Below are 24,566 nucleotides of genomic sequence, written 5' to 3' on the forward strand. Positions count from 1 at the left end.
TTGTCCCTTTTTGCTCTATCCCTCCAGCTCCCTCACCCAGCCATCCTCCATCAACCTTCACTGCCATGCACATAGCTGTCAGCCTGCTCTCTATGAATTTGTCCCTATTTTGATTGTTAGTTCATTTTGTTCATTATAATCCAAATATAAGTGAAGTTGTATGATACTTGTCTTTCTCTGAGTAGCTTATTTCACTTAGCATAATGATCTTCAGGTCCATCCATGCTGTTGTAAAACATAAGATTTCCTTTTTCATGGCCATGCAGTATTCCATTGTGTAACTGTAGCTCTGCTTTTCTATCTACTCATCTATCTACTGATAGGTGCTTGGGCTGTTTACAGACATTGGCTATTGTAAATAATGCTGCAATGAACATAGGGGTGCACATAGTCTTTTAATTAGTGTTTTTCGCTTTTTAGGATAAAGTCTCAGAAGTGGGATTGTTGAGTCAAAAAGCAATTCCTTTTTTTTTTTTTTTTTTTTTTTTTGATGAGAGAGACAGACAGGGACAAACAGGAAGGGAGAGAGATGAAAAGGATTAACTCATAGTTGTGGCACCTTAGTTTTCCATTGATTGCTTTCTCATATGTGCCTTGACTGGGGGGCTCCAGATGAGCCAGTGACCCTTTGCTCAAGCCAGCGACCTTGGGCTTCAAGCCAGTGTGACCTTTGGCTCAAGCCAGTGACTATGTGGTCATGTCTATAATCCCACACTCAAGCCAGTGACCCTATGCTTAAGCTGGTGAGCCTGCGTTCAAGCTGGTGACATCAGAGTTTCGAACCTGGATCCTCAGCATCCCAGACTGACACTCTATCCACTGTGCCACTGCCTGTTCAGGCAATGTGTTATAGTTTTCTACATATAGGTCTTTTACATCCTTGGCTAAATTTATTCTTAGGTATTGTATTATTTTTGAAGCAATTGTGAATTTTACTGCTGTTTTGGTTTTCCTGTCTGATAGATCATTATTGATGTATAAAATTACAACTGATATCTGGATATTTATTTTGTATCCTGCTACTTTAGTGAATTCATTTATCAGTTCTAGTAGTTTTTTGGTGGAATCTTCAGGGGTTTTTTTATATCTAGTATCATGTTATTTACAAATAGGGACATTTTTACTTCTTCCTTTCTAACATGGATGCCATTTTCTTCTTCTTGTCTGATTGCTGTGGCTAGGACGTCCAGTACTATGCTGAGTAAGAGTGGTGATAGCAGATATCCCTGTCTTGTTCCCAGTCTTATGGAAAACGTTTGTAGATTTGCCCATCGAGTATGATGTTGACTGTGGGTTTGTTGTATATGGCATTTATTACATTGGATACTAGAATTTTAATAAAGATTTAATAATTAAAATAGGAGGTATTCGTATGATTTTTACTCATATGTGGAATCTAAAGAGCAAAATAAATGAACTAACAATATAAAGATAGATATGGAGAACAGACTGATGGTTACCAGAGGAGAAGGATTTGGGGGGCTGGGTGAAAAAGATAAGGGATTAAGAACCACAAATTGGTAGTTACAAAATAGTCACAGGGATATAAAGTACAGCATAGGGAATATAATCAGCAATACTATATTAGTTATGCATGGTGCCAGGGTGTGTACTTGAAATATGGGGAGGCACTTTATAAAGTATGTGCACCTGAAAATAATACAAAATAATATTAAATTTGAACTGTAATTGAATACAAATTTAAACAAAATAGTGAGGCATTGGCACAGGAATAGATGAACTCCATGGAACAGCATATAGAACTCAGAAGAACACTCATCATACTTGCACGTCTAGTGATATACTTCATAGAAAACAGAGGGCAGATTGCAGAGCATCAAGGCAAGTGGACTTTCCAACAGTGGTTTTGGAAAAATGGTTACCCATATGGGAAATATGGAAATTGGACTTCTACCTTTATGTAAATATCAATTTTAGTTGGAGAATTTTTGAGAGATAATGATTTTAAAAAGCAGATGTGTAATTCAAATGGTATATATAATTCTCTGCTGTTCCGGAACATCAATGGTCTACAGTCCGGCTCTCCTGTCTGAGACTTGCCAGAGACTACAGAGTGTTCCTGTCTACCATAGATACCTCTAGCACCACAGGATTTGCTGGATCATAACCTGTAAGCTAGGGCTGCTTGTAGCATAGCCTAAATCTGCTGTAGAACCCTCTCTTCCTCTGGATGACATTCAAAACTGGCCGTGTTTGGAGTAGTCCAACCAATGGGTTGGATTCCCAAGGTATACATTGTTTCCAAAATCTGAAGAGGGCAACTGTTCATTGTGCCTCTTAGTGTCATGAAGTGCATGGTGCAGTAAATTGTCCTTTACCTTGGTTAGTACATCTCAGCATGATTCAGGCCACCCAGTTTCACTCAGTTTGATACCTTCACTAATAGCGCAGGTCCTTGAACCATTCCAGGGTCTTATGTCTTCTTCTACTTTCTGATGTACATGTCTCTTTCTTTCCTTCCTTCCTTCTTTCTTTCTTTCTTTCTTTCTTTCTTTCTTTCTTTCTTTCTTTCTTTCTTTCTTTCTTTCTTTCTTTCTTCCTTCCTTCCTTCCTTCCTTCCTTCCTTCCTTCCTTCCTTCCTTCCTTCCTTCCTTCCTTCCTTCGTCCCTCCCTCCCTCCCTCCCTCCCTCCCTCCCTCCCTCCCTCCCTCCCTCCCTCCTTTCTTTCTTTCTTTCTTTCTTTCTTTCTTTCTTTCTTTCTTTCTTTCTTTCTTTCTTTCTTTCTTTCTTTCTTCCTTCCTTCCTTCCTTCCTTCCTTCCTTCCTTCCTTCCTTCCTTCCTTCCTTCCTTCCTTCTTCCCTCCCTCCCTCCCTCCCTCCCTCCCTCCCTCCCTCCCTCCCTCCCTCCTTTCTTTCTTTCTTTCTTTCTTTCTTTCTTTCTTTCTTTCTTTCTTTCTTTCTCTCTTTCTCTTTCCAACAGAGAAAGAGAGACAGACAGGGAGAGGGACAGATAGGGGTGGACATATAGGAAGGGAGAGAGATAAGAAGCATCAAGTCTTTGTTGCAGCACCTTAGTTGTTCAACTAACTAAATAAGCTGCTAAATTTTCTGCAATACTGCCAGATTTTATAAGATTTTTTAAAACTAAAGGTATATTTAAATTTATTTGTAGATTTACTAATAATTGAGCACACCATACTCCACAATTCTAGAAGTATGTTTTTGGCACTGTAAAACATTTTCTCTTGCGTCACATAGTTTGATGTAACCACGCATTACTCATGGTTCTCCAGAGAAACAGAACCAAGAGGGTTTTGTTTTGTTTTTTATATATATATATTTTTTTACAGAGACAGAGTCAGAGAGAGGGATAGACAGGGACAGACAGACAGGAATGGAGAGATGAGAAGCATCAATCATTGCGCATTGCAACACCTTAATTGTTCATTGATTACCTTCTCATACATGCCTTGACTGCGAGCCTTCAGCAGACCAAGTAACCCCTTGCTTAAGCCAGTGACCTTGGGCTCAAGCTGGTGAGTTTTTGCTCAAACCAGATGAGCCCTTGCTCAAGCTGGCAACCTTGGGGTCTCGAACCTGGGTCTTCCGCATCCCAGTCTGATGCTCTATCCACTGCGCCACCACCCAGTCAGGCCCAATAGGGTTTAAATAGGAAGAGATTTATTATGGGGAATTGGGTCACGCAATTATGAAAGTTGAGAAGTCCCATGATGTGCCATTTGTAAACTAAAAAGTCATTGGTGTAATTCTAATCCCAGCCTAAATGCCTGAGAACCAGTGGAGCAGATGGTGTAAATCCCAGTCCCAGGGCAGGAGAAGACTCATGTTGCAGCTCAACAATGTAGGCAAGAGGTGAAAAGAGGCAAGTGTCTCCTTCCTTCGTTCTATTCACACCCTCAAAGGATTAGATGATGCCCACCCACATTGGTCTACTTTTGTTGAGTCCACTAATTCAAATACTGATCTCATCTGGAAACAGCCCTGCAGGCGTACTCCAAAATAATGTTTAATCTGGGCACCCCTTACTCCTGAAGAGGGAGGGGCTTGGCACATAATATTAATCATCACAGGCAGATAACTATCTTTCTTTTCTTTCTTGGACAATATTTAAATTTTTTTTCTAGTGACTTTTTGAATTTTTAAGTTTTTAAGCTTTCATTTGGAAGTATATTATTAGAAATCAGTATCTGTTAGTCTGTTTGGGTTTTGCACATTTGTTCAAACCATATTTTTAAAAAAATCTTTACTACTAGGTCCTTTGCATGATTTTTTTTTTAAAAATTAAGTAGTTCAAATAAAGTCTAAGCTTACTTATTGCAGTGAATGCTGTACTTAATATTACTACTATTTATATCTCCAGATCCAGCACTTGAACTTTAACATACCTTTACAATGTTTTTACTTTATCATTTTTCTTTTCTAATAGTAAAGCCATCTATTTTAAGAAAGATTTGTACCAGTTCTGTTATCGTGTTTTAATTGTCCTTCTAGAAAAATGTCACATTTTTAAACATTGCTTCTAAAAAGCACCCTGAAAGTTTGTAACAAAACTTATTTGAAAGTCTTAAAAATCATAACATTTTCGCTAATAGTGGAAAAATATTTCCAATAGTTCTCTTTGTAACAATGAACAAGATTAACATAAAATTAAACTATAAGACATTCAACATTAATTCTCCCATTAAAGTGAGAAGATTGATCATCACGTTCCAAATAGTCACAATAGATACCAGTGAACAAGAGACTGAATGACTCTTCTTTTGCTAATGTGTGCATTTATCACATCTGCTCCACTGTTCCTCTGAAATCACACTTAGTAGTTGTTGCAATATAAACATTTCTTGCTAAGAATTCGTGTTTTGAACTCTTCTATTTTTTATCCTGTTGTGGTAACCAGCTTCCAAGTGGGCCCACAATAGTTCTTACCTCCTGGTATTCATATCCTTGTATAGTAAGTACTCTCTCACAATGAATATGACTGACATGTGTAGCCAATAGGATGCTACTTAAATGATGAAATGTAACTTCTGAGGCTAGGTCATAAAAACTATAGCTTCTACCATGCTATCTCTTGGATCACTCACTCTGGGAGAAGCTGGCTTCTATGTCAGGAGGCCTCTAAAGCAGTCCTTACGGAGAGATATATATACATAGTGAGTAATTCTGAACTAATAGATCACCTTGCCATGCTTGTGAGTGAGCTATCATTTCAAGAATGTTATTTAAATGGTGGATGTCTAGGGTTAGATTTCCCGCCAGGGCACACAGGAGAAGTGCCCATCTGCTTCTCCACCCTTCCCCTTCTCCTTTTTCTCTATCTCTCTCTTCCCCGCCTACAGCCAAGGCTCCATTAGAGCAAAGCTGGCCTGGGCACTGAGGATGGCTCCATGGCCTTTGCCTCAGGATTTAGAATGGCTCCGGTTGCAATGGAGCAATGCCCCAGATGGGCAGAGCATCGCCCCCTAGTGGGCATGCCAGGTGGATCCCAGTTGGGCACATGTGGGAGTCTATCTCTCTGCCTCCCCACTTCTCACTTCAGAAAAATACAAAAAAATAAAAAAGAAAGAAAAAAGAATTATTTAAATAAAATCATGAAGTTTGTAACTTTTAGGGTTTGCTTGTTTTTTTTTTTTTTAGCTAGCATAATTTTCTGGGGCAGGGTATAGCTTTTTCTGTGGTGTTTGGCTATATTGGAATGGTTGTTTTCTAAAAGTTTTCTGCTTTGCTAGACTGACTCTTTTCTGGTCCATTAGCTAGAGAGAGCAGGTTTCTGTTGGGGCTTCTTTGGTCTGCTCCCATTGACAATTATGGCATTGCCACCTTCTTCAGCTCCAAAGTTGGAGCTATATGATACAAAAAGAAATCCAAGGAGTTAACCATCATGTTGTCTCAGATGACAAGTACTCTAGCCAGTCTGCCTCCTTTAACCAGCTTATAGTCTTCTTGTGTTAGTTTTGTATATAATGTCAGGGTTTTCAGTTGTAGTCAGTGGGAGGTTTAGGGAAAATTTCATCTACTCTACTTCATCTTCTGGGAAGTAGAAGTCCTAGAAGTAGAAGCCTCTTAACCATGAAAGAAAAATAATTTTTTTAATTATTTATTTATTTTTTACAGAGACAGAGAGTGAGTCAGAGAGAGGGATAGACAGACAGTAACAGAGAGAGATGAGAAGCATCAATCATTAGTTTTTCATTGCGCGTTGCAACACCTTAGTTGTTCATTGATTGCTTTCTCACATGTGCCTTGACCGCGGGCCTTCAGCAGGCTGAGCAACCCCTTGCTGGAGCCAGCGACCTTGGGTCCAAGCTGGTGAGCCTCGTTCAAACCAGATGAGCCCGCACTCAAGCTGGCGACCTCGGGGTCTCGAACCTGGGTCCTTCCACATCCCAGTCCGATGCTCTATCCACTGCGCCACCACCAGGTCAGGCGAAAGAAAAATAATTTTTTTAAATTATAAAGCTTTATATTTTTCTGTCTCTGTGGTTTGAATATTTTAGTTGTAGTAGAGAACATGTTAATCCTTATTTATTTATTAAACTCTTACAATTCAGTTAAAACAAATAAAAATAAACACAATTCAGCTAAAACAAACTAGCTCACTGGACAGTCCATGTTACTTCTCATTGCTTTTATACTTATTTGGATGGGTTGAGAGAAGATGAGAGTCTGAGGGGTCATGAGCAGTCTTGCATAGCTCCCAAGGTATTTTTAGGAAACTCACACTCAACAAAAAGTCTCTTCCATGACTAAATTGTATCATGAGGTCTTATAACATGTGTTTTCTAATTTAAAAGTTTAATATGGGATCCACTGTTTACGTAAATATCCAATGAGTAACAGATAGTTCCTGAATTCCTTGGCCATGAGTTGTGCCTCCCCTTATGAATGACTAGCTGGTTTGTGGGGACCGTACAGTACTGACAGTATTTCTTTTCTCGCTCTCTTTCTCTTTTATTGTATTCTGGCAGCTTTTCTTAATTTCAGGTAAAACTTTCAGTTCCATCTTGGGTGGTATACAGATAGAAAAGATGTTTGAATTAGCACAGAGCCAAAATTGAACTAATATTCATGTTTCACACAAAGTGTAGGAAAACATTACCCAACTGTTCAATGAATTATTATAACATCAGAATTACCTACTTTTAATTTAAAAAGACATCTAAGCTAAACATGATTTATTTATTTATTTGTTTGTTTGGTTATTTATTTATTTATTTGAGAGAGAGAGAGACAGGGACAGAGAGAGACGAGAAGCATCAACTCATAGTTGTGGCACCTTAGTTGTTCATTGATTGTTTTATCATATGTGCCTTGACTGAGGGACTCCAGCCGAGCCAGTGACCCCTTGCTCAAGCCAGTGACTTTGGGCTTCAATCCAGCAACCTTTTGGCTCAAGCCAGCAACCTTGGGCTTCAAGCCAGTGACCTTTGGACTCAAGCTAGCGACCATGGAGTCATGTCAATGAACCCACACTCAAGCTGGTGACCCCACACTCAAGCTGATGAGCCTGTGCTCAAGCCGGTGACCTCAAGGTTTTGAACCTGGGTCCTCAGCTGACGCTCTTTCCATTGTGCAACCACCTGGTCAGGCTAAACATAATATCTTAATCAGTGGTAGTCAACCTGATCCCTACCGCCCACTAGTGGACATTCCAGCTTTCATGGTGGGCGGTAGTAAAGCAACCAAAGTATAAATAAAAAGATAGATTTAACTATAGTAAGTTGTTTTATAAAGATTTATTCTGCCAAACTTAGCAAAAATCCGACATAAATTACGTGGTAAGTAATTATTATTATATGCTTTAACTTGCTTAATTCTGTTTTATAAATTTTATAAAGTAAAGTTACTTTCTTACTTTATAAATCACCATTACTGTTGAACTGGTGGGCAGTTAGAAAATTTTACTACTTACAGAGATACAAAAGTGGGCGGTATGTATAAAAAGGTTGACTACCCCGTCTTATATCTTCAATGTCAGTTTTTTTAAAGTTAAATTTTATTTTATCATTATTATTATTTAAGAGAGAGAGAGAGAGAAAGGGAGAGAGAGAGAGAGAGAGAGAGACAGGAAGGGACAGGAATGGGGAGAGAAGGTGAGAAACATCAACTTGTAGCTGCTTTCACTTTAGTTGTACATTGAATTCCTTGTTACCTTGACCAGGTCTGTGCCAGTGTTCCCTTGCTCTAGCCAACGGCTTGGGTTTTTTAAGCCAGTGACTTTTGGGCTGGTGAGCTTCGGGATTATGTGAATGATCCCTAGCTCAAGCCAGTGACTCCATGCTGATGAGCTTGCTCTCAGAGCCAGCAACCTCAGTGTTCCAGGTCAACACTTTATCCACTGTGCCACCGCTGGTCAGGCAGGCTTCACCGTCAGAATTTTAACTTGGCTTTTTCTTTGTATTCTCCAAAAGAAACATCAGGGTTAAACTGGATTGTGGGCTTTTGCCCATAGTCTTCTGAGCTTCAGTGTCTCTTGCCTAATTTATTTTTCAGAATATGCATGATCTTTTGGTTGCAATTTTCTATGCTTTCTATTTATGTCATTTTTTTTCAAAAGAACATCTAAATTCATTTATTTTTTCTACCTTTATTCTATCCTAATGAGACTGCTTATATCACAGTCATCTAACATTAGCAACAACTACTTTTTACACAGTTCCTTGTACCTTCTCTCAGTAGTATCTGCAAAAAAAATAACCCCCGCCACACACACAAAACCCACAACTTTCATTGTTCTTTTAATGTAATTTTAAGGCTTTGGTTGCTAGTATCAGTCTCGTTCACCTAACTTACTCCTCCCCTTTTTTTTCAAGACCTGTTTACCCCTATGCCTAACCAAGTATAACTTTGTTTTCTTTTAGGATTTTTATGCTTTCAGGTGTTATGTTCAAGTTGTGAATGCATTTTGAGTTGTTTTTATATAAGATAGGGGACTAGTTTCATTCTTTTCATGTTGCAGTCTAGTTTTCCCAAGATCATTTATTAAAGAAATTGTCCTTTCCCTACTGTGCACCCTTGGCCCCTTTGTCATAAATTAATTGACCAAATATACATGAGTTTACTTCTGGGCTCTATTCTGTTATATTGGTCTTTGTTGATTGACTTAAATATATATATATTTTAAATTTTTTAATTTAATTTATTGGGGTGACATTGGTTAATAAAATTATATAGATTTTAGGTGCACAATTCTATAATACTTCATCTGTTTGTTGCATTGTGTGTTCACCACAATGCAAGTACCCAAGTCGAGTCTCCCTTCATCACCGTCTGTTCCCTCTCTACCCTCCTTCACTTCTGCCCACCCTCCTTTCCTCCTGTAATCCCCACCTTGTTGTCTGTGTCTACAAGTTTTTTTTTTTTTTTTTTCATTTTTCTGAAGCTGGAAACAGGGAGAGACAGTCAGACAGACTCCCGCATGCGCCCGACCGGGATCCACCTGGCACGCCCACCAGGGGCGACGCTCTGCCCACCAGGGGGTGATGCTCTGCCCATCCTGGGCGTCGCCATGTTGTGACCAGAGCCACTCTAGCGCCTGAGGCAGAGGCCACAGAGCCATCCCCAGTGCCCGGGCCATCTTTGCTCCAATGGAGCCTTGGCTGCGGGAGGGGAAGAGAGAGACAGAGAGGAAAGCGCGGCGGAGGGGTGGAGAAGCAAATGGGCGCTTCTCCTGTGTGCCCTGGTCGGGAATCGAACCCGGGTCCTCCGCACGCTAAGCCGACGCTCTACCGCTGAGCCAACCGGCCAGGGCTACAAGTTTTTTTTATTTGCTTGACCCTTTCACCTTTTTCACCCAGTCTCCCAACCACTATCCCCTCTAACAGCTGTCAGTATATTCTCTGTATCTATGAATCTGTTTCTATTTTGTTTGTTAGTTTATTTTGTTCATTAGATTCCACATGCTGTATAAATGAAATCATATGATATTTGTCTTTCTCTGCTTGGCTTATTTCACTTAGCCTATTAATGTCCAGGTCCATCCATGCTGTCGCAAAAAATAAGATTTTCTTCTTTTTTACAGCTGAGTAGTATTCCATTGTGTAAATGTACTAAGCTTTTATATCCACTCATCTACTGATAAGCATGTGCGCTGCTTCCAAGTCTTGGCTATTGTAAATCAGTGGTTCCCAACCCCTGGGCCGTGGACTGGTACCAGTCCATGAGCCATTTGGTACCGGTCCACAGAGAAAGAATAAATAACTTATATTATTTCCGTTTTATTTATATTTAAGTCTGAACGATGCTTTATTTTTAAAAAATGACCAGATTCCCTCTGTTACATCCGTCTAAGACTCACTCTTGATGCTTGTCTTGGTCACGTGATACATTTATTTATTTCACCCTAAAGGCCGGTCCGTGACAATATTTTCTGACATTAAACCACTCCGTGGCCCAAAAAAGGTTGGGGGCCACTGTTGTAAATAACACTGCAATGAACACAGGGATGCATATATTCTTTGACATTAGTATTTCGGCTTTCTTTGGATATATTCCCAGAAGTGTGATCATTGGGTCAAAAGGCAGTTTCATTTAAAAATTTTTGAGGTAGAGATGATGTCAGAGTAATGGCGGGGTAGGAAGCGATACTGATAAATCTCCCCCAAACCTCAACAAGATCTTCAACCAGAAACAGAAAAACCTATCCTTGGAGCCTCCAGATGTTTCACAATACACCCAAAGGTATGATTGAGCGAAAAATTGGCTAAATATATAACCAAACCCCAAGGAAATAGGGAGTAAGAAAAGCTCCGCCTTCCTCACTAACCTAAACAAGGCGGTTTTCACTGGAAACTGAGCATATAGAAACTAAGGCGGGCAAAGGGGGTGAATAGATCCAAGCTGCAGCACAAACAGCCGAACCAGGCTGTGGCATGGACATCCAAGCCGAGGAAAAACTGTTCCTGTGACAACCCGGGCAATACAGCTAACACTCGCGCCAAACCCAGACAAAGAAAGACAAGTGGGGCAGCCATTTTACCTGATCCCCTGGTCGGCGCATAGTGAGCGAGAGATTCCTTCCAAAGCCCCGGGAAGGTGCGCCCGTGTTACTCCACAGAGAGGCAGAATCAGAGGCCTTTGTGTGGGCCGAAAGCCTCCGGGCCGCCCCAGCACCCTGGGAGAGCCACACACGGGGAGGGAGCGAGAGCTAATTCCAACACTGGAACTTTTCAGTGTGGGCGGGAGGTTTCACTCAGAGGGCAAGACTCCAGCCTCACATTCTGGTCTGCACGCACAGAGAGTGGGCAGGAGACTCCTCCCAGCACCTCGGGAGTGGGAGCCGTGTTGTCCCATGGAGGGGCAGAGTTGGGAGCCTTTGTGTGGGCCGAGGGCAGAGTCTCAGGCCGCCCCAGCGCCTTGAAAAAGCCGCACACGGGGACGGAGCGAGAGCCAATTCCAACACTGGAACTTTTCAGTGCGGGCGGGGGGTTTCACTCAGAGGGCGAGACTTCCGGTCTAACATCCTGGTCTGCGTGGGCAGATAGTGAACAAGAGTTTCCTCCAAGCGCCCTGGGAGTGGGTGCCTGCCTGTGTTACCAGACAGAGTGGCAGAGCCAGAGGTCTTTGAGTAGGCGGAAGCCCCGGCTGATTATGCTAGCGGCTCTGACTGACTGAGCCTTACCCAGAGCCCTGTGCTGAGTGGGAATAGAGTGGGGAGTTGCCAGCTCTTTGAGCCTCTTACTATCCAGGCAGAGGCAGCAGCAACCACATAGCTGGATTCTCAGGCTACTAATTGAAGAAGGAAAGACTAGGAGAGAGGCTCCAGGAACATGAACTCTCTCACTGTCGGAGCCTATAAATGCTAATGAGCCTCGACTGCCAACGAGACTGAAGCACAATACATTACATTGCCATAGAGACTTATCAACTGCAAACCTCTGCCTGAGCGTGCCAAAGGGGCAGACCCCGGGGTACAGAGTCACCGACCAGGAAGAGGGAGAGAAAAGAAAAAGCAAGAAGATAACCTCTCAAAATCAGAATAATCCGCAGACTTTATAACCTATCCCATTTTATTATATTTGTTTGTTTGTTTCTCTTATCTTCATCCTTGATTTTTTTTTCTTTTCTTCTTTTTTTTTCCTCCTCCAATTTGATCGTTTAACTCTCTACCGGTCTTACTCTCTCCTCTCCTTGAACTACACTACCCATAAGTGTTACATCTCCCATTATCTTTTCTTTCCTCTTCCTTTCTCTCTATGAGGGTTGCACTCCAAAACCCTTAACTCTCTCTCTCTCTCTCTCTCCTCTTTTTTCTTTTTTCTTCTTTTAGTGGTTCCCTCTTTTTTTCTCTCTCTCTCTCTTTCTTTTCTCCCTCTATATTAGTTTCTTCCTTTCTCCTTTACGTCTCCTCTCATTCAAACCTCAATAACAAACAAATTATTTTATCTGGGACTCAAACTTATGTTTGTGGCATTTTGGGGGGTTTTTACTTCACCTTTTTAACTCACTAGCAGTGCTCCCTTCCCTGGCTCTCCATTTTATCAAGCTCTTGTTCCACTAAATACAATAGTAATTTTTTAATTTGTCCCCCCATTTTCCTGTTTCCCTCTTACTCCTCTCATCATAACTCTTAGTCAACCAACACCTAAATGCAAATCATTTTATTCTTGTTCCAAATTTTTTCATTATTTGCTTTTTGTGGGTCCATACCCCCTCTTTTTTATTTTTTATTTTATTTATTTATTTTTTTTCTTGCCCCTTTATTACTTTTCCCCAATTCAGGCCCTTCATTACAGGCATTGTTTGTTCTATTAAATACAATATAATTCACAGTTCACCACAAGATTTTCTCAAGAAAAAGGGGAGAGGAGAGGAGAGGAAAAAAGGAGGGGGGGAATAATTTCCTTTTTTTAAATTTTTATTTTATTTTATTTTTCTTTATTTCATTATTAATTTTTTTAAAAAAAACAACTTTTTTTCGATTTTTAATTTTTTTAACTTTTTATTTTTTATTAAATCTCATTAATACTATCAACAAAACCACCCTCAGATGCCACTAAAGAAGAGAAAATCAAATATCATGGATACAAAACAAAGAGAGGTAACACAGATAGATGAGGAAAAATCTATGGAGAAAAAATTTAATATATTGGAAACCTTGGAGTTAAATGACAGAGAATTCAAGATAGAAATCCTAAAAATATTCAGAGATATACAAGAAAACACAGAAAGGCAATTTAGGGAGCTCAGAAAACAACTCAATGATCACAAAGAATATATGTCCAAGGAAATTGAAACTATAAAAACAAATCAAACAGAGATGAAAAACTCAATTCACGAGTTGAAAAACGAGGTAACAAGCTTGGCTAATAGAACAGGCCAGATAGAAGAGAGGATTAGTGAAACAGAAGACAAGCAACTTGAGGCACAACAGAGAGAGAAAGAAAGAGACTCAAAAATTTAAAAAAATGAGATAGCCCTACAAGAATTATCTGACTCCATCAGAAAGAATAACATAAGAATAATAGGTATATCAGAGGGAGAAGAGAGAGAAAATGGAATGGAGAACATACTCAAACAAATAATAGATGAGAACTTCCCAAGCCTGTGGAAAGAACTAAAGCCTCAAATTCATGAAGCAAACAGAACTGCGAGTTTTCTTAACCCCAACAAACCTACTCCAAGGCACATCATAATGAAATTGGCACAAACCAACGGCAAAGAAAAAATTCTCAAGGCAGCCAGGGAAAAGAAGAATACAACATATAAAGGAAGGCCCATTAGATTATCATCAGATTTCTCAGCAGAAACTCTACAAGCTAGAAGAGAGTGGACCCCAATATTTAAAGTCCTGAAAGAGAGGAACTTTCAGCCACAAATACTATACCCATCAAAGCTATCCTTCAAATATGAAGGAGAAACAAAAACATTCACAGATACAAAAAAGATAAGGGACTTTATCATCAGAAAACCCCCACTCCAGGAGTTACTAAAGGGGGTTCTCCAATCAGATACAAAGAACAAAAAAAAAAAAAATGAAGCCACAAGTAAAAGCTCCAAGAAGAACACAATAAAACCAAATTTAAACTGTGACAACAAAAAGAAAGGGGGAAGAGGATGGAGATTAACAGTAGCAAAGGACGATGGAGTGCAAAAGTACTCACAAAATAGTGCGCTACAATGAATAGGGTAGGAACCCTTTTCATTACCTAAATGTAACCACCATCGAAAAAACCACCACAGAAGCACATGAGATAAAAAAGATAGCAACAGTAGAAAGATGTATGGAATACAACCAAATAAAATCAAAAGATAGAAAAACGAAAGAGAAGGATCAAACAAGACACAAAACAGAAAGCAATCTATAAAATGGCAATAGGGAACTCACAAGTGTCAATAATTACACTAAATGTAAATGGATTAAACTCACCAATAAAAAGACACAGAGTAGCAGAATGGATTAAAAAAGAAAATCCAACTGTATGCTGCCTACAGGAAACTCATCTAAGTAACAAGGATAAAAACAAATTTAAAGTGAAAGGCTGGAAAACAATACTCCAAGCAAATAACATCCAAAAAAAAGCAGGCGTAGCAATACTCATATCGGATAATGCTGACTACAAGACAACAAAAGTACTCAGAGACAAAAATGGCCATTTCATAATGGCTAAGGGGACACGGAATCAAGAAGACATAACAATTCTTAATATATATGCACCAAACCAAGGAGCACCAAAATATATAAGACAGCTACTTATTGACCTTAAAACAAAAACTGACAAAAATACAATCATACTTGGAGACCTCAATACACCGCTGACGGCTCTAGATCGGTCATCCAAACAGAGAATCAACAAAGATATAGGGGCCTTAAACAAAACACTAGAGCACCTGGATATGATAGACATCTACAGGACATTTCATCCCAAAGTGACTGAGTATACATTTTTCTCCAGTGTACATGGATCATTCTGAAGAATTGACCATATGTTGGGCCACAAAAACAACATCAGCAAATTCAGAAAAATCGAAGTTGTACCAAGCATATTTTCTGATCATAAAGCCTTAAAACTAGAATTCAACTGCAAAAAAGAGGAAAAAATCCCACAAAAATGTGGAAACTAAACAACATACTTTTAAAAAATGAATGGGTCAAAGAAGAAATAAGTGCAGAGATCAAAAGATATATACAGACTAATGAAAATGACAATACGACATATCAGAATCTATGGGATGCAGCAAAAGCAGTGATAAGAGGGAAGTTCATATCACTTCAGGCATATGTGAACAAACAAGAGAGAGCCCAAGTGAACCACTTTACTTCACACCTTAAGGATCTAGAAAAAGAAGAACAAAGATAACCCAAAACCAGCCGAAGAAAGGAGATAATAAAAATCAGAGCAGAAATAAATGAAATAGAGAACAGTAAAACTATAGAAAAAATTAATAGAACAAAGAGCTGGTTCTTTGAAAAGATCAACAAAATTGACAAACCCTTGGCAAGACTTACCAAGGAAAAAAGAGAAAGAACTCATATAAACAAAATCCAAAATGAAAGAGGAGAAATCACCACGGACACCGTAGATATACAAAGAATTATTGTAGAATACTATGAAAAACTTTATGCCAGTAAATTCAACAATCTAGAAGAAATGGATAAATTCCTAGAACAATATAACCTTCCTAGACTGAGTCAAGAAGAAGCAGAAAGCCTAAACAGACCTATTAGTAGAGAAGAAATAGAAAAAACCATTAAAAACCTCCCCAAAAATAAAAGTCCAGGCCCTGACGGCTATACCAGCGAATTCTATCAAACATTCAAAGAAGACTTGGTTCCTATTCTACTCAAAGTCTTCTAAAAAATTGAAGAAGAAGCAATACTTCCAAACACATTTTATGAGGCCAACATAACCCTCATACCAAAACCAGGCAAGGATGGCACAAAAAAAGAAAACTACAGACCAATATCTCTAATGAATACAGATGCTAAAATACTAAAAAAAAATACTAGCAAATCGAATACAACAACATATTAAAAAAATAATACATCATGATCAAGTGGGATTCATCCCAGAATCTCAAGGATGGTTCAACATACGTAAAACGGTTAACATAATACACCATATCAACAAAACAAAGAACAAAAACCACATGATCTTATCAATAGATGCAGAAAAGGCTTTCGATAAAATACAACACAATTTTATGTTTAAGACTCTCAACAAAATGGGTATAGAAGGAAAATACCTCAACATGATGAAGGCCATATATGATAAACCATCAGCTAACATCATATTAAATGGCACTAAACTGAAGGCTTTCCCCCTTAAATCAGGAACAAGACAGGGGTGTCCACTCTCTCCACTGTTATTTAATGTGGTACTAGAGGTTCTAGCCAGAGCAATCAGACAAGACAAAGAAATAAAAGGCATCCATATCGGAAAAGAAGAAGTAAAGGTATCACTTTTTGCAGATGATATGATCGTATACATCGAAAACCCCAAAGAATCCACAAAAAGACTACTAGAAACAATAAGCCAATACAGTAAGGTCGCAGGATACAAAATTAACATACAAAAGTCCATAGCCTTTCTATATGCCAACAATGAAACAACTGAGAACGAACTCAAAAGAATAATCTCCTTCACAATTGCAACAAAAAAAAATGAAATACTTAGGAATAAACATAACAAAGAATGTAAAGGACTTATATAATGAAAACTATAAACCATTGTTAAGAGAAATCGAGAAAGATACAATGAGATGGAAGAATATTCCTTGTTCTTGGTTAGGAAGAATAAATATAATCAAGATGGCTATATTACCCAAAGCAATATACAAATTTAATGCAATTCCCATCAAAATTCCAATGACATTTTTTAAAGAAATAGAGCAAAAAATCATCAGATTTATATGGAACTATAAAAAACCCCGAATAGCCAAAGCAATCCTAAAGAAAAAGAATGAAGCTGGAGGCATTACAATACCTGACTTCAAACTATATTATAGGGCCATGACAATCAAAACAGCATGGTATTGGCAGAAAAATAGACACTCAGACCAATGGAACAGAATAGAAAGTCCGGAAATAAAACCACATATATATAGTCAAATAATTTTTGATAAAGGGGCCAAGAACATACAATGGAGAAAAGAAAGCCTCTTCAATAAATGGTGCTGGGAAAACTGGAAAGCCACATGCAAAAGAATGAAACTGGACTACAGTCTCTCCCCCTGTACAAAAATTAACTCAAAATGGATCAAAGATCTAAACATAAGACCTGAAACAATAAAGTACATAGAAGAAGACATAGGTACTAAACTCATGGACCTGGGTTTTAAAGGGCATTTTATGAATTTGACTCCAATGGCAAGAGAAGTGAAGGCAAAAATTAATGAATGGGACTACATCAGACTAAGAAGTTTTTGCTCAGCAAGAGAAACTGATAACAAAATAAACAGAAAGCCAACTAAATGGGAAATGATATTTTCAAACAACAGCTCAGATAAGGGCCTAATATCCAAAATATACAAAGAACTCCTAAAACTCAACAACAAACAAACAAACTATCCAATAAAAAAATGGGAAGAGGACATGAACAGACACTTCTCCCAGGAGGAAGTACAAATGGCCAACAGATATATGAAAAGATGCTCATCTTCTTTAGTTATTAGAGAAATGCAAATCAAAACTGCAATGAGATACCACCTCACACCTGTTAGATTAGCTATTATTAACAAGACAAGTAATAGCAAATGTTGGAGAGGCTGTGGAGAAAAAGGAACCCTCATCCACTGTTGGTGGGAATGTAAAGTAGTACAACCATTATGGAAGAAAGTATGGTGCTTCCTCAAAAAACTGAAAATAGAACTACCTTATGACCCAGCAATCCCTCTACTGGGTATATACCCCAAAAACTCAGAAACATTGATACGTAAAGACACATGCAGCCCCATGTTTATTGCAGCATTGTTCACAGTGGCCAGGACATGGAAACAACCAAAAAGCCCGTCAATAGATGACTGGATAAAGAAGATGTGGCACATATACACTATGGAATACTACTCAGCCATAAGAAATGATGACATCGGATCATTTACAGCAAAATGGTGGGATCTTGATAACATGATACAAAGCGAAATAAGTAAATCAGAAAAAACCAGGAACTGCATTATTCCATACGTAGGTGGGACATAAAAGTGAAACTAAGAGACATTGATAAGAGTGTGGTGGTTACGGGGGGAGAGGGGAAAGGGAGAGGGAAAGGGGGAGGGGGAGGGGCACAAAGAAAACTAGATAGAAGGTGACAGAGGACAATCTGACTTTGGGTGATGGGTATGCAACATAATTGAAAGACAAGATAACCTGGACTTGTTGATCTTTGAATATATGTAACCTGATTTATTGATGTCGCCCCATTAAAAAAATAAAATTATAATTAAAAAAAATTTTTTTGAGGTAACTCCATATTGCCTTCCACAGTGGCTGCACAAATCTGCGTTCCTACCAACAGTGCAGGAGGTTTCCCTTTTCTCCACATCCTTGTGAGCACTTCCTGTTTGTTGATAGCTATTCTGACAGGTATGAGGTGGTTTTAATTTGTATTTCTCTAATGATTAGTGATGTTGAGCATCTTGCCATATGTCTATTGACCATCTGTATATCTTCTTTGGAGCAGTGTCTGTCTATTCAGGTTCTTTGCCCATTTCTAAACTGAATTGGTAGTGTTTTTTGTTTTGTTTTGTTTTAGGTGTTGAGTTTCAAGTTCCTTATACATTTTGGATAAAAAACCTTTATGAGGAGTATTGGCAAGTATGCTCTCCCATTCAGTAGGTTGTCTTTTCATTTTTTTGATGGTTTCCTTTGCTGTGCATAAACTTTTTAGTTTGTAGTCCCATTTGTATATTTTTATCTTTTGCATCCCTTACCCAAGGTGATATCTCCGAAAAAATATTGCTACAAAAAATATTTGAGATTTTGCTGCCTGTGTTTCCTTCTAGGATATTTATGTTTTGAGTGTAACATTTAATTCTTTAACCCATTTTGAGTTTATTCTCGTGTATAGTGTAAGATGGTCAAGCAGTTTCATTTTCTTGTATGTATTTATATATGTCCAATTTTCCCAACACCATTTATTGGATAAACTGTCTTTACCCCATTGTATATTCTTGCCTCATTTGTCAAATATTAATTGACTATCAATTAATTTCTGGTGACTTTAATTCATAGTTTTATTTTTGGGTGACTTAAATCTTAATGTATGATAATTTTTCTTTATATTCCATAAAGTAAACTAGGGATTTTATTAAATTTGCCCTAGTTTATTTTGTTTATATCTTATATATATTACTGTTTTCATTCTTAAAAAAGATTGGTAAAATTTTTACACATTACATTTCAAGAGCTAAAAGGCTGTACTTCAGTAAGTAGTATTTAGAGGTGTCAGAAAATTAGATTTTATGATTAGTGAAATTGGACTTAAGAACTGGTGTCGTAATTGTTATCTAGCCAGCAACTTGCTAGTTTTGGGTGTAGTTTCATTGCACAGTACTAACTAGTACAAATGCAAAAGAACTGAAGATGTTAATTTTCTTTCTGCAAAAATGTTTTGGTAGAGTATTAGTGAGTGGGTGGAATAATGGACAGATGAATATTTTGTACACTGCATTGGGAAGTGCATATTATTATGGCCTGTATGAAAGGCTATTTGGCAATATCAAAAACCTTAAATATGCACATATCCTTTGTCACAAAAATACTGATGCTAAGAATGTATTCTATGACAATAAACAAACAAGAAGGTAAAGACATGCCTGACCAGGTGGTGGCATAGTGGATAGAGAATCGGACTGGGATGCAGAGGACCCAGGTTTGAGACCCCGAGGTCGCCAGCTTGAGCATGAGCTCATCTGGTTTGAGCAAAGCTCACCAACTTGGACCCAAAGTTGCTGGCTTGAGCAAGGGGTTACTCGGCCTGCTGCAGCCCCAGGTCAAGGCACATATGAGAAAGCAATCGATGAACAACTAAAGTGCCACAACGAAAAACTAATGATTGATGCTTCTCATCTCTCTTCGTTCCTGTCTGTCTGTCCCTATCTCTCCCTCTCTCTGACTCTCTTTCTGTCTCTGTAAAAAAAAAAAAGAAAAAAAAGGTAAAGACATATGTATATCATGAATATTTATTGCATTGTTGTTTAGAATAGAAAAATAGAAATAAAATTTGAATAATAGTAATTTGTATAATTTTAATATAATTATACAATAGATGGCATATTATATAGGTATTTTGTAAAAATAAGAATGTATATGTGTATATATGCACACATATATAAAATCTATACTTAAAAACTTGCCCTGGCCAGATAGCCTGGTTAGTTGGAGCGTTGTCTTGAAGTGTGGAAGTTTTTGGTTCAGTCCCCAGTCAGGGCACATGTTGGAGCAGATTGATATGCCTGTCTCTCTCTTGCTCTCTCCCTTCCTCTCTCTAAAATCAATAAAATAAATGTTTAAAAAATAAAATCTATACTTAAAAACTTAAAAATCTAGTATACGTGAAACTAATACAAAATAATGCTGAATGTAATTAAAACAAAATACAAAAAAACTTTAAAATCTGGACAGAGGTTAGCCAAGGTAACAGCAGGATATGGATGGCACACTCAACCTGAGTAATTTGAGTAGAGTTCAATATAGGAATTATTTACAAGGTATAAGCAGGATATAGAGAAACATAAAGAAATAATACAGAACCTACAGCTGGTAAGAGTGTGAAAGATAGAATGTGCTTACTACTTCTCAGTCTACCTAAAGGGCCAGAGGAAGGGGGCTGCTATGTTGGGTGGCCTTTTTATAGGACTTCTGACTTTTTCTGAAGGGATGTAGCCTTCCCACAGCAACACTATGTTGTAACTGTGGTTTCTGGAAAACAAGTTTCATGGGCTCTCTTTCCTTTCTCTCCCTACTTTCTTAATAGTGTTCTTCATACATTGAGCTTAACCAGAAATAAGACTAAATTGAGGTATGGTCCAGTAAGATTAGTCTCTAAAGGAATGGAGCAGGGTGGACAATATTGACAGTGGATCTACAGAAAATACCCAGCTGAACAGACTTTCACCAACATGTTAATCGAGGTTATCAGAGGCAGTGGAATTATGAGTTCATATACTTGTCTTTTCTTCTAACTTTTTGAAAGTGAACACATATGACTTGTGTAATTTTTTTAAAAGTTTCAAATGTTTTTTTATGTTAATAATTTACTTTAAATTGTCTGAAAACTATGAACTTGCTTTGCCAAATTCAGTTGTTTCATACCAACATAACTGAATACACTATCTTAACCCTTAACCCTTATTGACTTAAAAATATTATTAGGTTTTCTTTAGTTAGAAAACAAGGAATTGCCTAATTTCAACTAATGTTAACATTTGAGGATGGGGTGAGGAAGGCTTTATTTTGGAATACTTATTGCCTTTATTTTACTTAAGATAAAATAGCCTACTTTTGTCCTTCAGTGGTACATATAGAAACATTTATGTCATTGATTTGTGAACACTGCTCCCCTATAGAGGAGCTTTAATGTGTACTTTTTTATTTTTATTTTTTTTAAGATTCCATTTATTGATTTTACAGAGAGAGAAGAGGGCAGGGAGCAAGAAGTATCAACTCACAGTTGCTTCAGTATAATTGTTTATTTCTTGCTTGTTGCTTGTCGTATGTGCCTGGACTAGGCAAGCCCAGGGTTTCAAACCAGCAACCCCAACATTCCAGGTTCACACTCTATGCCCTGTGCCACCACAGGCTAGAGTAATGTAGACTCTTTTCCTTCCTTTATTTTGAGCTCTAAGAAGTTTGATAATAATATATAATAATTCTAAAAATATTGGTATTACCTATAGTTATTAAATGAGCAATGTGTTTTAAGTTCCATCTTTAGTAGAAAGTGTTTTGTATGAATAACCTAACTACACATTGTTAAACTTTCACTTGCCCTTTTCTCAGCTATTACTTTTTCCCCTAAGAGCACAAACATTATTTTAAATTGCATTTTCTATTAGTGTCTTTTCTTGGGAAAAGATAAGACTATGTATATAGCATATAGAGATGTTATCTATCAGTGATAAAGAGAAAATCTTAAAGGCAGCCAGAGAAGAAAGAAGACATAGTACTGTATTAGTTTTCTATAGCTACTGTAATGAATTACCTCAAATTTAGAGTCTTAAAGGAATACATATTTATTGTCTTATAGTTCAGAAGGTCAAAAGTCTGGTGTGCTTTTTACTGGGCTAAAATCAAGGTGTCAGCAGGGCTGTATTCTTCTGGAAGTTCTAGGACATTCTGTTTCCTTATCTTTTCTAGCTTCTAGAGGCCACTCACATGGCCCCTTCTTCCATCTTCAAAACCAGCACATAAGGCTCTCTCTGATCTTGCTTCCACAGTTACATCTCTTTTTCCGATTCTTTCTGCTACTTTGAAAGCCCCTAGTGATTGTGTGAGACTCACCTGGACAAGCTAGTATAACTTCTCTATTTTAAGGTCATATGATGATTACCAACCTTATTCTATCTGAAGCCTTAATTACTCTTTGCCATGTAACCTAACACATTCACAGGTTCAGGGAATTAGGGCATGAACACCTTTGAGAGCCATCATTATGCTTAACATAGTCTATCTTCTGGCTCCTTATATACCTATACATGTCCCACATGTAAAATACATTCACCCTATTCCTAGACCACCAATTATCACTGGGGAACAAATTTTTTTTTTATATTCTGCTCCATGAGGTTTTAGAACTATTTAGATACTGATATATTTCTGTATCACTGATTCCAAATCGGAAATCCGTTTTTTTGGTGCATGCTCTAGTTTTTATGCAATTTTAATTTCTTTTTGTTACAGTTAATGGCATGCATTGGTTTTTAAATTGGAGTTAAAGGGTAATGACTCTTGGAATGAACATACCACAAGGCAATTAATGTTTTACAAGCATCACTTTTACATAATTATAGTTGTTTTTAAATGTAAAAAATTATTATCTGATAAAAACACCTTCTTATTTTGTTTTAAGATTAAATCATGGCTTCTTCAAGTAGGCGTAAATGTAAGAATAGTTCTGACACCTTCTGTTATATATGTGGCTGTTACACATTTCAACATCAAAGGCGCAATATTTCATTATTTGTGACACGTGCATATATTGCCTATTTTCAAGTTCCCCTTAGCGATCAAGACAAGAATTGGGCTCCTCATATTGTGTGTCATAATTGTGAGGAAATGCTTCATGACTGGACAAAAGGAAAACGCAAAGAAATGCCTTTTGGTATTCCCATGGTTTGGTGTGAACCTAAGGACCACAGCAGTGACTGTTATTTCTGTCTGATCCATACAAAGGGCATCGGCAAGAAAAAACAGCATATGATTGCATATCCTAATATTCCTTCAGCAATACGACTTATCCCACACTCTGAGACACTCCTGGTTCCAGTTTTCAATGGTTTTATTTCTTCTTAAGGACAAAGAAAGTGAACATGGTGATCAAATGTATTTTGATAAGATGTATGAGATAATGGTTGTAGAATCTGAAGGGTCTTCTCCTGATGCCAAGCAGTCATTAATTCCTCAGCAGTTTAGCCAACCCAAATTGAATGGCTTAGTAAGAGATTTGGGCCTATCAAAGAAAGCAGCTGAGTTATTAGCCACCAGCCTTCAAGAAAAGAATGTACTTCACTGGTCAGCTAAAGTATCCCATTTCAGAAAGTGTAAACAAATTTTTATGGACTTTTTTTTACAAAGACAAACACTTTGTTTACTGTCATGATATCAGTAGTCTTCTCAGCCAGCTAGGTGTTACCACTTACAGTCCAACAGAATGGCGGCTATTTCTTGACAGCTCTAAGCAGAGTTTGAAATGTGTTCTCTTATACAACGGTAATGTTTATGCAGTGGTTCCAATTGGTTATTCAACTCATCTGTGAGAAGATTATAATGACATAAAAATTGTCCTTGACTTTCTGAAATATGAGGAGCATAACTGGATCATTTGTGTGGATCTTAAAATGGTAAATTTCCTGCTAGGACAACAGAGAGGTTTCATAAGGTATATCCTTGCTTTCTGTGTTTGTGGGACAGCTGAGCTTGGGAGAAACACTGGACACAGAAGAAGTGACCGAAACATGAAGCTCTGGAAGTAGGGATATAAAATATTGTGAATGAACATGTAGTTAATCGAGACAGGATCATTTCCCCCCCACTTCACATCAAACTTGGCTTACTGAAGCAGTTTGTTCAGGCTTTGAATAGAGAAAGTGAATGCTTTCAACATATTATTTCTGCTTTTCCTGCCTTGTCTTTTGAGAAGTTAAAGCAGGTGTATTCGATGGCCCTCAAATTCGAACCCTCATACGTGACAAAGAATTTGCCAGGAAGATGAATAGGAGGAGAAAGCAGCATGGCAATCTTTTGTGGCAGTTACAAAGAGCTTCCTTGGCAACAAAAAAGCAGAAAACTATGAACTTCTGGTTCAAAGGATGCTGTTGGCTTTCTGAGACATTGGATGTAACGTGAGTGTTAAGATTCACTTCCTGAACAGTCACCTTAATAAGTTTCCCAAAAATCTTGAAGCTGTTAGTGATGAGCAGACTACTGCTG

At 38.0% G+C, this 24,566-nt stretch overlaps 1 protein-coding gene across 2 annotated transcripts in view; it reads left to right on the forward strand.

Moving 5' to 3' along the window:
• Positions 1-24,566, forward strand: part of BRMS1L (BRMS1 like transcriptional repressor) — an 85,849-nt gene that overhangs the window by 55,105 nt on the left and 6,178 nt on the right. The window contains exon 11 of one of the 2 annotated variants that reach the window (XM_066277763.1): positions 3,739-3,823. The exons of the other annotated variant lie outside the window; for it this stretch is intronic. The gene's annotated coding sequence lies outside the window, so the exon portion shown is untranslated. Of the gene's footprint in view, positions 1-3,738; positions 3,824-24,566 lie in introns of those variants that run through there. 2 annotated transcript variants of the gene reach the window in all.

Source organism: Saccopteryx bilineata, chromosome 4 (genome assembly GCF_036850765.1).
Source record: "Saccopteryx bilineata isolate mSacBil1 chromosome 4, mSacBil1_pri_phased_curated, whole genome shotgun sequence".
Classification (NCBI taxonomy): domain Eukaryota; kingdom Metazoa; phylum Chordata; class Mammalia; order Chiroptera; family Emballonuridae; genus Saccopteryx; species Saccopteryx bilineata.